Source organism: Pleurodeles waltl, chromosome 3_1 (assembly GCF_031143425.1).
Source record: "Pleurodeles waltl isolate 20211129_DDA chromosome 3_1, aPleWal1.hap1.20221129, whole genome shotgun sequence".
In the NCBI taxonomy this organism is placed as follows: domain Eukaryota; kingdom Metazoa; phylum Chordata; class Amphibia; order Caudata; family Salamandridae; genus Pleurodeles; species Pleurodeles waltl.
Genome location: NC_090440.1, coordinates 513,997,392 through 514,016,245, shown reverse-complemented (window position 1 = coordinate 514,016,245; position 18,854 = coordinate 513,997,392). Strand labels below are relative to the sequence as shown.

Sequence of the window (18,854 nt, the reverse complement as noted above, 5' to 3'; positions counted from 1 at the left end):
TTTTTGTATTAATATCTCAAATCTGATTAATGGGAAAGAGAATAATTGAATAATCTTCATTCATGTAATTTGTAGATTACATGAATGAAGATTATTCAATTAATGTTTACTCTAGATTGATTCAAGAATACACTAACGCTATTTATATTAAAAACTATTATGTTTGTGCACACATGACATCCTCTACAGATGAACAGGTTTTCAACCATCATATTCCACTTTCCTATGCTATTTTCTGTAGTATATGTCCCAGTGTATAAGCAACAACATTTTGAATACTATTACTAAAACTTTGACATGGTACATTCTAAAGTTCCACTAATGGAAACTATGAATTTACTCCCACAGGCTAAGGAAATGGAGATTGCCTGGCATTACTTTAGACTATTTCTTCCTGTAAACACTGTTAAAGCACAAGACAAACCTAACATGCTTAATGAAGTCACAAGAAAAGGCTTTTATTTTAATGTTAGAAGAAGAAATTAGCAATTTGCAAGAAGTGTGTATAAAAAATAGGACGTTCAGAAATATGTATGCAGAAAGGAAGAAGATACATTTAGAAACAAAATGTCTGTTCCCAAGCTTAAATTAGCCACAAAACACAAAGGGAAAATATGTGTGTTCAAGAGGAGAAATGGTGGGAGAAAGACACCAGTGGGAAATAGAAATTGCAAGCATGTGTTTGAATTGTCTGGAGGAACATGGCAAAATTTCCAAGAAGATGATCCACCAATACCTGGAGTATACTTTATATGTGGAGAGAATACACATTTTAGACTGCCTGTTTATTTGGAGGGTATTTGCTATTTAGGCTTACTTTTTCCGAAATGTGTCACATACAGAGTTTAAATAAATTAACAATGACACCAGCACACAAAAGATATTCAAACAGTGTGAATGAGGGAACACAGTTAGTGGGAGACATATTTGGGGCAATCATACTTGCTATAGGAGCAGTTTCGAATGATGAGAAAATCAGAAAACTTTCAAAAGTAGTTAATAGATTTGCAACTAGTACCTCTTGAGTTTTAGTAGTGGAAGACACTGAGCTTGTAGCAGTTCGATCTATGGTTTTGTAGAACCAGTATGCATTAGATATCTTACTAGAAGAGAAAGGCGGAGTCTGCAAGATGCTGGAAATTAGGAATTGTTGTACATCTGTACCTGACAAGAGTAGAGTATGCAAAGAATATTTCTGATCTAAAGCTTGATCTTGAAACTCTAGAATCCACAAGTATAGTACAAAGCTTTGCCAAAAGGATCCACTGCAGTAATTAGTTGGCTTATGTCAATAGGAGGAGGAAGAGTTCTTAAAACAATATTAGTTCCTATATTAATATTAGTAGCTTGCTTTCTCTCTACACTAGCAATACATAAGGCAATAAAACTGATTTGAATAAAGAAAAGAACTAGAGGCATGAATAAAAGAATGAAAAGGGATTTGGAATTAAGTGACAGAGTGAATGACGAATATACGAGACTGAAAGAGAGAGTAAACATGAAAATGAAAAGAAAAGATTAGATACTGAGGATAAAGATGAAAATGAACTTTGAGAAATAAATTTGTGAATGAAATGTAGTGATTGTTCCAGACCATCAGATGGGGAAAGTTGTTAGAGATCTCATTAAAATTAAAATCCATTGTGTTAATGAACTACGTCAGTGAAATGTAGGCCTCACCAAAAGCTTTATTTAAATGTGCACTTCTCACTTTGCATGATCGATATTTGCGTTACTTGCTTGATCTGCTGATGTTAACAGATTCCAACAAACTTTAATTCAGCATAAACATTTCTATTGTAACTCTTACTCTTGCTTGGTCGTTGCATGACTCAAACTTCCTGTGCTAAACAAATCTATATTATTTGTTTTAACCACTTGACCCACTTTGGAATTTCAAAACATGTGAAACTAATCTGAAGCGTGCTTCTTTATAAATAGGCTCTGGTGTAGAGGTGTATGGGAATGAGTATGACCAAAGTTTATTTGTGCAAAACATTTACATGTATATCTTCTCTTTCAGAAACCAAGGCGGTGGGAAAATGTGGAAATGTTGTTGAATGTATCTTCTAGTAGTACCTTCTTTGTTAGAAGTTGCCATCTCCGCAGAAGCTGTCCTCATCTCATGGCTTAATTGTTGATGATTGGCTGCTTTCCATCCTGAATCAAACACATGTAATAACATAAAGTGTAAAAGAAGTGTGAAAGAACAGAAAGCGTAGCATATGTATACACAGAGCACTTTCACTCTCAGACTCTATCAGAGCTCCTGACTTGGACAGACTTTGCTATCTGCCTAGACTATCCTCTATCAGTGCCTCTTACAGCATTTTTTGTGAGTATTGATAGCTTCACTGACTAGACTGCGTCTTGAATGTTTGTTCTCTTTTAACATTTTGTGACTAAAATGTTTCAACTTCACTAACTTGGAATATTAAAATAGGGACCAGCACACACTTTATGCAATGTTCTGAAAACCTTAAATTGACTAATAAAGAAAGATTGAATACTTAAGATATATAAAACTTTAAAAATCTAACTAAAACTCTCATTTTTGACTCACAAAAGAATATGTAAATGTATTGTAATGTGTGAATTGCAGCTATTAATTTTCAGCATATAACTGGGGTCCCCTCCTGAGTGTTTAAGAGTCACAGAGTATTTTATAAATGTAGTATTCTATGTGTGCACACTTTCAACAAATTCAGGATGTAAGCACCATTTTTAAAGGGGCTCCTGAAGATGTCATAAAATATTTTTGTGACCACAGTTGACTATATTCATGGACAACTCTAAAATCATACTGGCTGTCTGTATACATCTTCACATCTAAAGTCTCTGATAAGCAGCAAGCTCTCTTTAATGAAACCAATTCTACCACTTGTACTGAAGTAACATTTGACAAAGATGATGCTCCTAAGGTTTCAGAAAAGGAACATACTGTATTTACACCTCTCAATGCTGCATATCCGTCTCTCAAAAGAGAAGCTTCAACAAGCAATGTCATATCAGCCATTTCCAAAGTTGTCTCTTTAGTGTCTGGTCTTAATTGTTCTACATACCTAAGTCATTGCCATACAGTTGTGATCTGGTTGGTCATCAATCTCATCATTTTCTCTGTCTTCACAGTTTTTATCTGAAATAGTAAGCAGTGTCTCTGGGTTGAAAATATTGCATCTCATAATAGAGATGTTCCCTGCTCTAAGTATGATCTGCTCATAATGAGTCAGTCTGCTGTTATATGTTTTGTTCTCGTTCAGGTAAAAAGAAGATTGACTGAATGTGGAACATATAAAATTGAAGTATGTCCCATAAAAATCCCTTCACTTTGTTCAATGGCAACGCAAAAAGTTGCGACTGGTTTCAAATGATCTGGGAGACTCACAGCTACTGGATTCAACAGTTAGGCTACTGGGTGCATTAAACCTCAATGTTTCTGTATAAGAGTCAAAAGTGCGCACCCATTTTCCTCATGACAGAACAGAAAAAAGGCCAAATTGTAATCAGTCACCCCAAGTGCAAGCGCATGACATAAACTCTCTTTCAGTTTCTTAAATGCATTAATGTATTCATCATCAAATGGTACCAGATACTGAATATCACTACATCTCAACCTTACTGAAGGCTTTGTCATCAAGGAAAAGTTTGGACTCCACTGATGAGAGTACCCAACAATTCCAAGGAACATCCAAAGCTCCCTATGGGTGGCCGATTTCAGAACTGGAGAAAAACATTATTTTCTCACGTCCTTTTGAATATGGTGCCCAAGATATATGGCTTCCTTCTTACAATACTGCATATTAGCCGGAGAACCCATATGCCAATTTTCAGCTAGATGAAGGCAATCGTATCAAGTTTTCTGTCCAGTAGGTCAACAATAGACTGCAGTTAGACTGAATTGTATGACAATTTCACATTTTCTATACCTTTCTTCAAGAAGTGAGTAAGAAATTAAGGACTTTCCTTGTTGGATTCTACAACACACAAGAACTTTATTCAAAAATTGAAGCGCAAAAAAATGGCGACTTCTCATTCAAAGGAATTGAGAAGAACATTTGGCATAAATCAATTGGCATAAGTCGATGACTGAATATAATTCTGCCTCCGATGGAATCTGAAACAAAATCACTGCTGGTTTCGGTACCTCTGGACAACACAGAACAACAATTTTCTTAATCTTACGGAGATCCTGTATGATTCTCCAATTGCCATTCAGCGTCTTAATTCCCATCATAGGAGAATTACAAGTACCACCATGTACCTCCCAGAGAATTCCCTGATCAATCATCTTTTCAGTCACTGGTTTCATTCCCTCTTCTGCCTGTTTTGTGAGTATGTATTGTCTTTTTCTGGGAAATGTTACATCTAGTTTGACTTTCATTCTCTCTGTCTTTGCTCTTTTAATCAGTCCAATCTCTTTTTCCTGTAAATTCCTATACGTCATCTTTGACTCTATGTCCTAAATCCAGAGGCAGGTCTTCTTTGGTTAAAACTGAGAATAATTCAACTCTCAAATCTGATGAATTTATCTTGAACACAGAATCTTCATATTGTGTTTCAATCATAGCATGATCCGGTTTGCAATGAATCACACAGTTCATTTTTCAGAGCAAGTACCTTCCCAATAAGTTCTCAGAACTTGAATCGCACAAAATAAACTGGTGCTTATTCTCCAGCTGGCCATTTTTAACTGGAACGTCTGCTGCAACCTGATTGACAATTTGTTTGATGCTAATCCCTATAATGTGGGCTTCACTTCCCAGGAGGGCCAGGTTTGGGAATTCCACAGAATGAATTGTAAGCATGGTATCGATGAAAAATTAAACTTGATAGACATTGACTGTCTGTCAACATATGTGCCACTTTCATCTCCAGGACCACTCCAAGCATGCAATCCTTCTCTCTCTTCCCTCAGGCACTGTTTTTGTGAACTATTCCTTACCAACTCACCATTCAGAGTGAATGCATTCTACTGGTCCCCTACACTATAGGGCACATTGTTTCTCATGTTTCGTTGCACTACTGGAGCTAAAGGCATTGGCATTCAAAATAATTTCTGATTATGTACATTCTTTTCTGACATTTGTATTTGGGACCATCACATTATTTTTCTGCATTTGTGAGAGTTGTTTGACATTCCCCTGAGTCCTGTTAGGATTCTGATGACATTTCCTCTTCCAGCACCCAATCTTCCCACAGATGTGACAAGCTGTATTTTTCATCATTTCTACATTCATATTCATACCATCACATCTACCACCACCTTGCATCTATACTTGATGCATTCCAATCATACCAGACTGAACAAAATTCATATTTGAACCCATTTGATTGCGAGACCCCTTCTCCACCTGCTTTGTTTGGGCAATCAGCAACTACTACTTGATCCCTTTCTGTTTCATCTTAAGATATTCACTACTTTATTTTGCCAATTTCAAAATCTCATCTATGCTTTTTGTCTGCTAATGCATCTCATTCTGTTGAATGTGATAACTAATATCCAGCCTCAAACCAGTCACAAAAGCAGACATAAACCAACATGCCTCATCTCTATCAGGGCCATCGACTGTCCTATGTCTCTTGAAAATTTGCATAAGCCTTTCATAAAGAGCACGCACTGGCTCTTTCCGCTTTTATGATGCTCTCAAAATTGTATTCCAATTTATATCCTCCTCAGGAATTTGTTTTTTCAAATGCTCAATCATATTTGGTAGCTATCTCTTCAGAAGGAGCACCACTAGGTGTAATCTGTGCCGGTTCATGTGTAGGTCATCCATCCACATTTTTACACTCATCCCACAAATCATTTGGAATCACAATTTTAATCTGGTAAATGTGTGCAAATTTCTGCATCTCTTTATACCATTTTCCTGGTTCCACTCTCAATTTTGGAAAATTCTTAGAAAATACTTACAAATCAGCTCAAGTCCATGGCTCATACACAAAGTTTAGTTTAGTTTAGTTTTCTAGAGTTATAGAGCGCATAGTTACCCTGGGGCACCCCAGCGCTAACAACAACTTGAGCTACGTGAGGAAAGAGAAGGAGGGAATTAGTTGCAGAAAAGAATGGTTTTTGGTGCCCTGCATAAACCTTTCTAAAGGGAAACTCTAAAAAGCCTACTGTCCCAACTTCCAAATTAATTGCAACACCTCTAACTCTACCTTCAATCCATTTCATTGTCTTTTTATTTGCTGTCCCTCTCTTCCATCTGTCTCGATATTTCTTCAAATCCCTCCTATCCCTTGTTTTCTCAATCAAATTTTTAATATGGGCTCTATATGTTATTACACCCATCTCTTTAATTTCAACATGTGTTGTTGGAAAATGGGTTATTGGTAAGGGCAGGTAAGTACCTACACTTAGCAATAGGCCACTAACCTCCACTTAGGTCCAGTTAGGTCTCAGTAAATTAAACCTAGCTCAACCCTTGGTAGCTTGGCAACGAGCGACAAGGCTTAACTTAGGAGACAAAACATAAAGCATTAAAATATCACAAAACTGTAATTAAATAAAACACAGGAAGCAGTTTAAAAATCCAAAATCAATTTATAAAAATAGATTATATTTTTATCTTTACAATGACTCCAAAATGAATAATATCGGATAAGGGGAACCGGAGATATGGATTTTTAAAGAATTAATGCTTTCTAGCACATAGAAGCAATTAGCGCTCTAAGGGTTAAAAAAAGATCACACTGGAAAGGAACAAAGTCCAGAGTACAGGCCACCCACGAGGTAACACTGTCATACTTACTTTCAGAAATGTCTGATTCAGGAAAGTGGTCCACAGCACCAGCCAAGGGTTCAGATGCTCTGGTGTGCCTCTTGGAGTCTGGGACTACAACTCCCACAATGCATATCTTCAACTTATGGAGTTGCTCCAAACGTCTCCAAGCTTCTGAATCTTCTTCCAGATGTCCTTTTTGTGTCCTTATAGTGTCCACAAATTGATCTAAGGTTCCAGAAGCTCTGAGTTGCTCCTTGGCAGTTGGGATTACAATTCCCAGAATGCACCTGGTCAGAATCCTCAAATGGCCACTGGACGCTGGTCAGCTGGGCTCTGCTTGCAGGACTTGATGCAGGAGACTCTGGGAAGCTCCTTTGTACCTGTAGCAAACAGGGAGTCCCTTCTTGAAGCAGTAGAAGACAGGTAAAGTCCTTCTTGTGGTGAAGCCCAAGTGTGCAGCTGGTGAAGTCCTCCAGAGTGCAGTATCCAGGTGCAGGTCAGGGGTCCAGCAGGTCAGTACTTCTTCTCCTGTAGTTCTTCCTTGTTGGAATCTGATAGGGATCTGAGGTGTGGGTGCAGGTTTGCCAATTCTATCCTTGCTCCTGGGTGAAAAGCAGGGGTGTCCTGGTTCTCCAATCAGGGGCAGGGTCCTTCCCCCTGTGATGACCACTTCCTGGGAAGTGTGGCAAAAATTAATCACAGGGAGTAACATTCTTCAAAAATCCATCATGGCTGAAAGTGATTTTTGGAGGTTACATCTGGCTGAGCCCACCCACTGGTGTGGCTAAAAATCCTAAACACACCCCTCTCCTGCCCTCTCCTAATCTAATCAAGGGGGCACCTAATTGTCTGGGTTTGCAGGATGTGAGGGTGATGCTGGGTTGCTCCAAATGTCCTTCTCTGCCTTTGAAGACCCGTTTGGCAGCCCTCCCCTTCCTGCTTCCCCATCTGCTGAGGGGACATCTCTTTCTGTGGAGCCAGGCCACTTCACACCTCATCAAGGCAGCCTGGCCAGTTGGCAACTTTTCAGGTAAAGTTTAAAACTCTTTACCTGATCAAGTTATATTAAATCCCACAACTGGGAGTTGTGGAATTTATTATAACAATTAATTTGATACCAGACTTCTGGTATCTGTTACTTAAGGGGATTTTTAAAATTAAAATAAAGTCTCCCCATTCTAGCCTATGGAGGCCATTCACTACAATGAGGGAAAAACGAATTTGGCTGTTTTACCTCACCAGGGCTTATAAAACTATTTTTATAAGGTCCCTGCTTATGGTTACATGGCACCGAGCCGTAGGGGCACGTAGGGCACACCTTAGGGGTGACTTATATGTACAAATAAGGTAGTTTAAGACTTTGGAACTACTTTTAATTCCAAAGTTGAATTTGCATGTAACTTTAATTTAAAAGCAGCGAGCAAGGCAGGCCTGCCTTTAAAATGACACTGGGCACCTCAGCAGTGCACCTAATCCCTTAAACCTATATGCCCTACCATATACTAGGGACTTATAGGTCGGTTGACATAGCCAATTATAGTTAGCCTAATTTGCATACTGATTTACACAGCACAGGCCCTGGGACTGGTTAGCAGTACCCAGGGCACCATCAGAGTCAGGAAAACACCAGCAAAAAGTGGAGAGTGGGGCAAAAGGTTAGGGGGCCTCTGCAATCAGCCCTGTTCTCTCACGTGTCATTTCCATTTTATAATTTCATTCCACATTTTTCATCTTGCTGATGTCAGTCTCTAGTTCTAGTTTTTCTAGCTTATCATACGCATCTCTGTCTGATTTTTTAATCAAATATCTAATTTCATCAGTATTGTAGGTTAACCATCTATTTAAGTCAACATTTCCCTGTAACAGCTCACCAGATGTCAATATTAATTTGTTTAGGAACTTCCCCAACTACCACTTTTCTTTCAGGTGTAGCAGCTTGAATTTCTACTCCTGACTGTGCATCTTTGCTCGAGCTATGCACAGCAGCCATCACTGTGGCCTCTGGTGCTCTTGGTACCACTCCAGTAGATAAAGAGCTCTGTGCAACTATACAGCAATCTCCCCCAGCACTTGTACCAGGTCCTGAGCTAGTCCCAATTATTCCTGCAGACCTTGCTGTGTACGAAGGAAGCCTAGAATTCAAAAGCTCATTTATAAAATTATTCTCCTCATCAGAATCATTATGATACCTCTCTTGTTTTATTTGTGTTATTTTTGTCATCATTCTCATTAATTATGGCAGGGAATGATTTAACACATTTGATCAGATCCTCCCTCCGATTCTTTTCCAGCTGCTCTTTTTGTACACTGAAGTCAATGCTTAAATTAACTTTTCCCCTGCTTTGTTGCTTTCTTTCTCGCTTTCTCTGTTGCCATGCGATCCCACTTATTAAGCGCCTCAAACTATGTAGGTTTAGGCACTGGCTTCATATCACACATGGTTTATCTAAAAAAAATCAACGTTTTTACCCTCTAATGGCAATTGTAAAACTTCATCATATGGAGTGTGCTTGTTCCAATCTGAAATTTGCGTACATGTATTGTACTCAATCTTTTTTCATCATCTTGTAGGCTGACTTTCCCTGTGCTGGTAATTTGTGATCCTCCGTCAGTACCACAGTAACATTCGACTTTACTAACAAACTTCCTATTGTTTTCAATTGTTTTCGCTGCAAACAAACATCAAATTCACAATGAACTACCAAACAACAAGCAATTACAGTGCAGCTCTGTCAAAGCTCAAACTATCACAGCATGGTTTCATCAGTAACCAACCAATCAAAGCATTGCTTTGTGGTGACGTATCACCCATCTAAATGCAGCTCCCCTGGCTGACCAGCTAATCACAGCATGACTTACCTGTGACTAGGAAAACAAAAGCAAAACCTCTTTTAAATCAATAAACCGAATCAACCCTTGTCTATTCACCCTAGAAAGGAAGGAACCCTCAGTAAATCAATTAAGACAATTCAATCGAAACCATGAAACTTAAACAAGAACAAAATCCAAACTCAAGAATGGAAAACCAGTAAACGATTCACAAAGTATTACAATTCACACGAGGCAAACTCCCATCAAGCAGCAACCCATTTTAGTCAATGAGTTTGCTCCCATGCACTCAAGAACAAGAATCACCAACCTCTACACACCACAATTACAAACAATGAAAACCAACATATTTTGAGATCTTAGATTTTGACAAATCCGATAACCAAACTAAACCAAACCAATAGCACCCCAAATTTGTTTATAAATATGATGTCGTAGGATGGCCAATTAAGCACACCAGGCTTCTGGTCTCTTTAGGTACGTATGTTTTATTGTTCTTTTACAGAGTAGTTTTTTCTTGGTAGGTAAGTCTATGGTTGTTAGTTTGTAAATGTCTTCTCTCGTCTGGGCGCTAATCTCGTCTTCTTCTTTCTTTCCTCTTCATAGGCCTCTCGGGAAGCATGTGGGGACAGAAGAATAGGTACGGTAAGTGGTTGTTTTAACATTTCTCTCTCTCTCTCTCTCTCTCTCTCTCTATCTCTTCTCTTCACTTTAGTGTCTCTCTCTTTCTTTCTTCTCCTCTGTCTCTTCTCTTCACTGTAGTGTCTCAACACTTATTCTCTCTTTCTCTATTCTCCTCTATCTCTTCTCTTCAGTTTAGTGTCTCATCACTTTTTCTCTCTTTCTTTCTTCTCTTCTTCAGCTCTTATCTCCTCTTTTCATCCTGGGTTTTCAAAAGCCTTGTTTTCCTTGTCTTACTCTTCTTCCCCTGTTTCTAAGCTTGTTTCTGCTAGCTGCTTTCTCTCTCCTCCTGTGTCTTTCTTTAGATGCTCGAGTGGTCTGTTTCTTCATTGACCTTTGCCCTCTTCACTTTTGTGGGGTCTGTCTCTGTTTCCTCTTTTCTCATTTTCTCTCTAGTCTGTGCTCGTGATATCTTCCCTCCCCTCCTTTCCTATCTCAATTCCAACCCCATCCGTGCTCGTTTGTTTTGTGCCCGTGAAACCTCTCCTCCTCCCGCCCCTTTCCCCGTGTTGAACTCCGTACCTGACGTGGCCACGCTTCTCCTGAAGCGTGGCAGTTCCTAGGCGTGTGCTTCCCGGGGCCAGCGGTCTCCGTCCAAGGGTTGGGACTGTGAGGGTGTCGGCTCCTCCGAACTGCCTTCCTCCCAGGAACTCCTGACGTCTCCCGCTACGGCTCCTCCTTGATCTCCTCCCGTCTCTCTGGTCCTCTCCAGGTCGGCTCCTCCAGTGTTCCTCTCCGGAACGAACACTGCCGGCATTTCTGCGCCTTCCCTATTATGGCCCCTCCTTCCTGCGGGCACTGCAGGGAGCCAATAGGGAGGCCGGCTCTTCGGGTTGTGTCCGGGACGCTATGGGCAGAGTCAGCACTAGTCCCAGTTGTGTGCGGGTCGGCACGGTCCGGCCCGTCACATATGAATAATAAATCAGTTCAACAGTAATCATCCACCGTTTGAACCCACAATCATTATCAAATATCCAAATAACTCACACCAGAAATCTATTTCTCAAAAACATAGTCCAACATACATCCCAAATACATACACTATATACAAATCAATGGGCCCTCTTCATGCTTACACTCCAAGTTGTTCATATTCACACAGAAAATCACTTCTCAGGCGTCTTCAACACCGCACTTTTGGTAGAGTTCCAAAACCTCTTTTCTTCCTATGACTGGATATATGAGATATGGAAATCATTGGGATTTTTCACAACTATTCAAGGAACCCCTAATAAAGAGAAAGTGCTCTTATGCAGTCATCCATTGCTACCATTTTTGTGGGATCCAAACGTAAATGTTTTACTGCACCCCAATATTTTAATCACCCGGTAATTTACCTCTGACAGATCAGCTCCTGTACCCTTAATCTTGCGTCACCACTCTCCTCAACATCCACCCCAACAAAATTAGCAGAGTAATAAAAATAGTGACTGGAGCATTCCATAACTGACTTCTAGATCAGTAAAAGTTAAAGGGTTTTATTACAAAATCTCAAAATCAGCATTACAGAGAAATGCAAAATGTATATGCCACAAAGGCTCAGATACAGAATACATAATCAGAAATCAGAATTACTCTAAATTCCAATAAGCAACAAAAATCATTAATGGAACAGACAGAATCTCAGGAGGAAAAGGAAAGTCAACTCACTATAACTGTCAGAATCACAAAGGAAACCAATAGCATCTCTAGTAGAAAAAGGAAATTTCCCTCCATAAATGGAAAGCATCCGTGGAAGAAAACAAAAAGCCTCTGGCTCACCCCCAAAACCAGGGTTTTTTCAATACAAATTTTATGAATAGGTAATAAGCAAAAACAAACCTGAAAATTCAGCATAGCATAACAAGTCACATCACATACTGAGCAAATCAGAATAATAATTGTCATAAGCATAAATATAACACTAACACATGTCTAAGGAAGGGAAAAGTCCCTCAGCAACAGTGCAACATTTTTAGACAGAGACTCATACACTAGGATATTATAGCAGGCCTCCTCAGAACCTCTGGTGTTTCTTTCAATATATGAAGAAAGTTTGATTCAAAATATATGCTCTCTAAGAAAAATAGCCAATTGCATCACATTGTCCTGTGCTCTGCAAAGACTATGGGGAGAGAAGGCACACAGGGGGACACTGATTGCGTGGGGTGATGAGCAGATGAACAGAACACCAAAACAGCATCCATATCAATAAAATGGTATCAAATGTGGAATAACTATACTCCGAGCTTTAAATGGGCCGGTACTCTCCGGTACTGAGTACCAGCACTTTTTTATTTTGAGAGGGAGAGTACCGGCATATCTCAAGAAAAACGTAATACTTTTAATTGGAGAGTACCGGCACTTCTCAGAAACAAGCAGGTACTCTATTACAGAGTACCTGCACTTCTATTTTTCCATTTAAAGCACTGACTATACTACATTAAGAAACACACTTCTAAGCATCTAAATAAAATTGTTTCAAATGCAACATGAATAAGTCATAGGTTACAACTAAATTCATCATAAAAAGCATAAGTATTTGATAAATAATTTGGCAGCCAAATTGCACATTTAGAAAAAAGCTTGGACAACAGTTTGCCAACTACCTTCCTGAGCCTATGTATTTTCTCTATGTCCTTTTCTCATGAGGTTCAAAGACATTTGAGGTTCAGTGGTGTTGTAGGTTTGCTCTGTTGATGCTGTGATGTGGTGTAGGTTGTTGTAATGCGTTGTGTGGTGTTAATTTATTTACCCTATTTATGTGATTTTCTACAGTGCATCTGCACCACAGTGGGTAAAACTGTGCTTTATCTATAACAATGAAATGCCTTAATAAAGGACCTCTTCCAGATACCTTCAAGTGTTACACAATAAGTAGAATAAATCAGGTTGTGGCATTTGAGAATGATTCATTCAACATTGTGTTGTTGTTGGTTGTTTTAATGCATTATCCAAGGATGAGGACCGAGGTTTAATTTTGGCTCCTCTTTCAAAATCTTGCAATTGAGGGACAATTTACAGCATAGTGTGACTTTTGCAACAAGTCCTTTCTCCTCCGAGGGAAATGTTGGGTATTTGACTTCTAATTGTCTGCCATCTCCTTAGGACAGGGAGCTGGTTTTGTTTAGTTAAACAGAAGGGACTGGTAATTCCTGGGACTAGTACATAAAATGGATTACATGGTTTCGGGAAGAGCATGTAAGAATCAGTGTTTCACACTGATTCCTGTATGTTTTACAATGGGGTTTCACACAGAGATTTCGGCAGCATCATGTGTGTAGGAGGCTGTCTCTCTATGTAGTGTGCAAAGTTAGGTACACTGTGCAGAGAGTCCAGGCAACCACATGTTGGTTTACAGAGGTAAAAACTACACCACTTACGCCCTCATTTTGACTTTGGCGGTCTTTTGCGAAGACCATTGTCGAAGCGGATGCCAAAAGACCGCCAGTGTTGGCAGTCCGAAAACCAGCGCATCACGAATCATCTATGGATTTCCACCCATAAACAGGCAGAAATCTGACACTGTCGGCCTGACAGACGGCGGGTGAGAGGCGGTTCCACTGCTAGCACTGCCATGCCAGAAGGACTTCACCTGCCATATTAAGAGCAGTAATGTGGGCCTGCGGTCCTTCCACTGCAGTGCAGATTGGCAGTGAAACCGCTGACATCCACTCCCTCCCGGACGACCCCATCGATGTGGGCTGCTGTGCGTCCGAGACAGGTAGGTAGGCCAGCAGGAAGGGGGGGTGGTAGGTGCATGTGTGTCGGAATGGGTGTGCGTGCGTGTGTGTGTGACTGTATGTGTGAATGGTGGTGGGGTGTAAATATTTGTGGAGGGGGTGTGTACATGTATGCGGAGGGTGGGTGTGTGTGTGAATGTGGAGGGGGGTGCATATGCATGTGAGCGAGTCTGTTTGTGTGCGAGCAAGTGGGGGTGCATGTCTGTGTGTAACCGAGTGGGGGTGCATGTCTGTTTGTGTGTGAGCGAGTGAGGATGCTTGCCTGTGTGTGAGCAAGTGGGGGTGCATGTCGTTTGTGTGCGGTTGGGTGGGGGTGTTTGTATGTATGCGTGCAGATGGGTGGGTGTGTTTGTTTCTATGCGTGCGGTTGGATGAGTGTTTGTATGTATGCATGTGGTCGGGTGGGGGTGTGAGTATGTATGCATGCGGTTTGGTTGGAGTATTTGCATGTATGCATCCGGGCAGGTGGGTGAGTGTGTCAGGAAGTGTGGGGGCGAGTGGGGGTAAATGTCAGGAAGTGTGTGGACGAGTGGGGTGTGTGTCTGGACGTGTGTGGAAATCTGGGGATGCATGTGCCGGTGACAGGAATGGGGATTCCTGTCACTGGGTGCGTTACCGCCAGGGTTTTCATGATGGGGTGACTGCTGCGAAAAGCCTGGCGATTCCTGCCTCGTCATACGGCGTGTGGTCTTAGGCATGCCGCCACCCAGAGGAGCTCACCGCCGGCTATGCCGGTCCTACCGCACTGGCGGGACTGGCGGCATTGTGGTGGTTTGGCTTTGGCCAACTCGTAATGGGGCGGTCTTTACTGCTGGGACTGTGGCGGTATGACCGCCACCACAAGTGTGGTGGTCTTAACACCGCCACTCTCAGAATGAGAGCCCTAATGCACTAATTTTTATGATAGCTTGGTCGAGCAATTATGCTGATCTTGGAGAGGTGCAAAGGATTTATTGTACTCACATTATCAATATATTAGACCACATACTCAAAAGAATAACTCAAGACTAATTCACAAAAATACTTCAGACTCTTTACAAATTTTAAGACCAAGATAACCAAAATCAGTAAGTACTTTTCAAGTTATGGATTTTTATAGTTTTAATAAGAATAGTCTTTTTGTGCGTAATTATGCACCATAGGAATCAATGTAGAAAATACTTTGAATATGCACATACAAACAGGCAATGAGTTTACCAATGTCTCCTTTTACAGGTATGTCGAGGTCGTCGTGGGCACTATGGACCAGCTGGAGAAGTTTGGGTGGCTCCCAGTTTCAGTTGGAGCAGCTGCAGAAAAATGTTGGAGCTGGTGCCAGGCCACTGCAGGGGACCACTTGGAACAACACTGCATAGGTGGGCTTAAAGTTAAGACCAGTGGGTTCCTTTGGAGTGTTGAGGTCGCAACAGGAGGGGGACCCTTGGGGCACAGCTGGTTCTTCAGTGCAGAGCGTAGGGTGGCCGGGTGCCAGGAGCAGTGCGCAAAGGTGCCCTTAGAAGCAGGAAGTCGGTCTCTTTGAGGGTCACTTGCAAGTCAGCAGGGGTACTCTGGTGGGAGATCCTGGTGGTTTCTGAAGTCCCTTGAACCTTGATGGGGGATTCCTCCTGGTCCTTTTGCAGTCCGGAATGGACTGCCCTTCTTGGTGTCCGATGTGAGATGACCAATACCTAGGGCTATTGCACGGTCTGACCATCGGAGGGTGCAGTGCCAGTAATCTTGGCACGCTTGCAGGTTTGTCCTCATGGTCTGTCAGGTGGAGTTTGGTCTGGCTGCAGCATCCACTTCCTTGGTCAGCAGCCGGTCAGCCAAGTGGCTTTCACTTGGTTTTGGTTCCTTGTTGCAGTAGAGTAATGCCATCACTCTGGGGGGAGCTCTTTGGGGATTTGCAAACAATGGAGGTCTTCTGGGGGTTTGTAGAGTCCGTCCAGTGTCCAAGCAACCCCTCAGTGATGATTGTCAAGTCCTGGGTGCAGCAGGCAGGGCTTGTCACTTTTTAGTGCAGCAGGTTTTCAGTTCTTGAGCCTTGGGTCTTCTTTGTTGCTGGTGTTCTTTTGTCCTTGGAATCTCATTTTCTTGGTCTAGGGATGCCTACTGTATTTAGTGGGCATTTAGGGGATTACCTGGTAGTGGTCAATGGGTCATCTACCTTAGGGTGGCTACACCCACTAAGTGACCACTTCCTGTGGGCAGAGGTCACTTCTTTATACCTGATTGGCTATTGTCCTCCCATGCAAGATGGAGGAAAATGAAACAGAGGTGTCACCTCACATGTAACACCTTGGGGGTGATGCAAGCTGGGGGTGACTACTCCTCATGTCCTTTGTGTGGTTTCCCACTGTTGCTCCTGGCAAAAGTGAGGATTTGCAATGGGGGTGGCCATCAGCTGCTAGCAGTATGCTTGCAGGTCGAGTTTCAAGGACAATAAGCTCTGTGAAGCTCGCTAGCAGGGGGCAGGGGGTGTTTGCACCTCCACCCAGGAAGAGCTTTGTTATGGGACCCAGAGAGCAGGATCTCTCACCCCAGGGTTCCAGAATCTAGTCTGGTGGTGGCAGGCTGGTTGTGAACAGCCAACAACCGTGCCTGGGTAGTTTTTTCAGGGAGCACCTCTAGGGTGAAATCTTGGTACATTTTGTAATAAATCCAATGCTGTTCGCAGTTTGGATTTATCATTCTGAGTTGTTTGATACCAAACAACCCAGGGTTCAGAGTTGCCATCATGTAGCTGTGAAACCTATACTGACCAGTGTCCAGCACTTGCATTAAAATGGCTGACCTGTTCACTTACTATGTCCCAGGTTTGTCAAGGACACAGTAGGGGCATATTGCTTGTGCATCTATGCCCACACATACAATGTAGTGCACCCTGCCTTGGGGATGGAAGGCCTGCCAGAGGGGTGACTTACCAATAGTGCATGCAGTGTGTAGTGGGCAGGGCACGCAGGCTGTGTGCCATGTTGGATTGTGTCAGAACACGCACTCTGCAATGGCAGTGCTGGATGTTTCTGGATGGCTGACTTTAGACGGCGGCACAATCTGTGCTGCTGCACTCAGGGACCTACCCTTAGTACCCCATGCCCTGGGTACCTAAGTACTATTTACTAGGGACTTATAGTGGTAGCTAAAGGTGTTTCCAATTGTATCAATACCTTTGCAGTTTTTAGGGAAAGAACACTGGCACTAGGGACCTTGTTAGCAGGATCTCAGTGCACTCCAGTCCATGTTGCATCCAGAAACCAGGCAGAAAGTATGCGGAGGTACTGCCACAGGGTGGCAGATTCCCACACAACACCCCCCAGCCCACAGGCCAGGAGACTCAGCCAACATCTGGGAGAGACTTCCTAGTCTGTCAGGTGGGTTAGCTGCAGGGCCTACTCTGCCTCACATCCTACTGTCCAGATCATTCCCTCTGGTGAACTGAGCCACCTCAACAGCTATAGGATCCAATCTGAAATGAATGTCTTACACCTGTAGCACCAGTGTCTGAATGTTTCCCTTCTGTCTTGCAGTCATAGGTGTCCTCCTCTGTTATCCCTACCTTAGCTAAGGCAACCACTGGCTTACCTAAAAAGGTCACCCACACCTTCAGTAACCCCACCAGGGGGCCTAACTTACCATTTGGTATGGGTCCAGACCACCATGCCAAGGACAGTGCAACCATAAAGGCTAACACCCAGCAGAGGCCACTGACAGCTGTCAGTGCCCAGAACCACGCCTTTAGCTCCACACCCACAGGGTTCAGGGCTAACTTACAGGCTTCTTAGGATTCAGGGTGCCTGTCTGCTGTAAGGGAGTAGGGGTATCTACATCCTGCAGACAACACCCTTATTCCACTCTCCCCTCTGTCAGCTGAGGAGCCGCATATTCAGGCTGAACAGGTGCCTGGCTAGACAGGACTTCTTGGGGCTCAGGTTGGGCTTTAGCAGTTCCAATACTGGAGTTCTTCCCTACTAGAGCAGAAACCTCTTGGCTCTCTGGTGCCAACATTAAAAGGTTGCCCACCTTTCCTTTTCTTTTGCTTTTTCTTTTTCTTCTGAGGCCTACTCACAGTCACTGCAGGTGCAGTAACTCTAGAATCCTTGGAAGGGGACTGGCACTGGACCAGTTCCCTTCCTTCTTTGGGCTATGAACAACCTCTGGATGGTCATTTCCAAGGAGACAGTCAGGGGGGAAGTCTGTAATGACTACCACTCTTCACCAGCTAAGGGTTCCATCTATCTATATAGGCTCTACAGCTACTGCTCTATTAATGCTTTCCCTAGGATGACCCTTACCCTGGCAGTCTCTCCTTGGATATACTGGTTTGGCAGCAACAGCCTGTCATGCACAACTGTGTGACTAGGACAGGTCTCTCAGGGCAGTGGCTAGGTTTCCATTCACCAGTAGGTGGTGGAAGTATCTTCTCCCCTCTGCAATCTCCAACTCACCTGTGGAGCCTACTTTCCAATTAAAGGCTATGAGGACATCCTCATCTGAGGAATCATCCCCAGTGGCTACACTGATTTTCTATGGGGGCTTACTAGTGGGTTTTTTTGGGGACAAGAAGTGTCCTGGATGTGGTGCCCTATCTTTTGATAGGTGTGGCTCCATGCATTAGTGGCATTGTCTTTTCCCCATGGTACCTACCTTTGTTTTGTGAGGTGTATTTGGGCCCACCCTCTTGGACAGATTTTTGGGGGCCTAAGGACTCATTTTCCTTATTTCCAGGGTGATCACCTCCTTCTCCTGAAGGGGGAGGTACCCTGACTCTTTCTTTTGGTCACCCCCTCCTGTTCTGGTTTTGGTGCTGCTGGGCACCCTAGTTCTCACCCAATGATAAGCTTTCCTCCCAAACTCTTGGGGGAGACTGGCCCTAAATATACTAGGTACTGGTGCAACTTTTCATGGACACAATTAC

The 18,854-nt window shown here is 42.5% G+C and overlaps 1 long non-coding RNA gene across 1 annotated transcript in view; it reads right to left on the bottom strand.

Moving 5' to 3' along the window:
- LOC138283222 (uncharacterized) overlaps window positions 1-18,854 on the bottom strand; it is a 33,914-nt gene that overhangs the window by 10,159 nt on the left and 4,901 nt on the right. The window contains exon 2 of the long non-coding RNA XR_011201136.1: window positions 2,080-2,160. This is a non-coding gene — a long non-coding RNA (uncharacterized lncRNA). The remainder of the gene's footprint in view (window positions 1-2,079; window positions 2,161-18,854) is intronic.